A 2,155-nucleotide genomic window follows, 5' to 3' on the forward strand; every position below is an offset into this window, starting at 1 on the left:
CGCCACGCTTTGTGACTGACTCTCTTTCTCTCTTAGACAAAAACGCACACACGCGAACACCTGCAGCAGTCTGAGCCTCTGAAAATCAGTCATCCAGGTCCACCACAAAGATGCTGATATCATTACTTCATTGATAAGCTTTGTAAACATGTTCTTTATCCTAACGCTACTTGGCGTAAGCACCCCATTTTTTAAGATGAATATTGCCATAATGAAGGAATATCTTAGAGTTATAGAAAGTCAGTTTAGAAACCCTGCAGTCTTGTCACCTCTCTTCTGACAGCACTGGCTCAATTGACTCTGGAAATATACATATCAATGAGCTGTTAAACCATTTTTGGTCAACATTCTTGGTGTGTTTGCCAATGACTTTCTTTGTTTTGTTTTTCAGGATAAAAGATTCAAGATTCAAGATTTGCTTGGATTGTCAATCGAGCAAGACTGTAGAACAAAGTTCTAAGTAAAGATGCTTTATTATGTCTTCCAAAAAAAAGGTAGGCTACTTGTCCATATCTTGAGCCTTCCCATAATTTCTTATGAATTGTTAAGAAACGTTTCGCATCATGTTTATCTCTCCATATAATGTGTAGTTTGTGTATCTGTTTGGATGTCAAAAATCATTTATTTTACAATCTAGGGTTCAAAATTGGAATATGGCAACATTTCATTAAGAAGTGTAGGCCAGTGGCACATTACATGAAAGAAACTGTTGTGATTTACACTGCATAGTGCATGGCAATGTATAGTTTTCTAAGTCTGACCATGATTCTGTAACATGTAAACCTTAGCATGCACTTTTAACCTCTAGCCCTTAACCATTTGCAGGTGGGACCAAAAGTGAAAATATAGAGCAAGATGTGAGCTTTGAACTTGTGATCTCTTGCTTGGGAGACATGGGTATACATAGCCAAGTCATTTTCAAAGTGCTGCAGCCTCCTTAACAAGCTGCAGCTATGAAGTGAGAAGTCATCAGGTCTACTGTAGCTCCGGTACCTGGCTCAGACGACACTAAAATGCTTTTGGAAATTGACTCCTGAAGTTAGTAGTGATATGGCCCTTTTCAGTACTTTTTCACGCCTCATCCAGGATCTCATTTTGTGAATTCATATTCAGGATAAATTGGCCTCTTCTGAATGAGTTTACACTTTTATGTGTTTCTCCCAAGTCCTCCAGTTTTATTTCGGCGAAATTCTGAACCTCTTGACTGGCTCTTCAGAGGATTACAGTCATCTTTATTATGCGAGATAAAAATAACAATTACTTATCTCACTTTTAGGTAAATTTTAGGCAAATTTTAGGTAAACTTGGATCTGCACCATAAAGTACAAATAAAATGGGTGAACCCTTTATGGACAGGAAATAATCCTGAGTGCGACCTTTAAGTACAGATGCTCATATTTGACTCTAAAAGCCTGTGAATCCCACATCCCACAACTGTTATACCTTGTTTAAATAAGAAACAAGGACTTTCTACTGACTGTTAGCAGGAGACAAAAGAAAAACATTATGCTGTAAGTTAATAAGGAAAGAACAGGGATTGTGCAGTGTTAAGAATTTTAAAAAATGGCCACTGTTTGTCCTGCATTGTTGCAGAGTGAGTTTAGTTGCTCACATGTAACGGGATCCAGGGACGAGCGTGGGCTGTAGATTACACAGATCAATACCTGATTAATATTCCTAACAGAAGCCCCTTAATGTCTCTTTCATTTCAATGAGAGGAGACCAAGGTGCCACTCTCCTCCTCTCTCTCCTCCACTTTGCTCTTCGCAGTCTTTGAAGGTTACAAGACATTTTAGACGACAACAATCATATCTCTTTGCTCCGCCGCTGACATTTTTATCACTCGACTTACGTTCGGATGAGCAAAATCTCCCTCAGGGGCCGCAGGTTTCAGCATGAAAAAAGAAGACCTTGAATTTCCGTCTGTTGTTGGTCCCATTACTTATTTTCATGGGACATGATGCAGAGAGATTTATATTTTCTTGAAGAAATCCATTCACAGGTTATTGTATTTGGAGCAGTAATGAGAAGCTGTAAGAATGCTGATATCATGAGGATGTTGAAGGGTGAAGGAATCAGCTATAGAAGAGTGTGGAAAATTCTACATAAACACAGGTGTTCACGGTTATCACTTGGGATTTTGTAGGAACTTTAT

This window comes from Leuresthes tenuis, unplaced genomic scaffold (genome assembly GCF_036924035.1).
Source record: "Leuresthes tenuis unplaced genomic scaffold, fLeuTen1.0.hap1 SCAF_18, whole genome shotgun sequence".
NCBI lineage: Eukaryota > Metazoa > Chordata > Actinopteri > Atheriniformes > Atherinopsidae > Leuresthes > Leuresthes tenuis.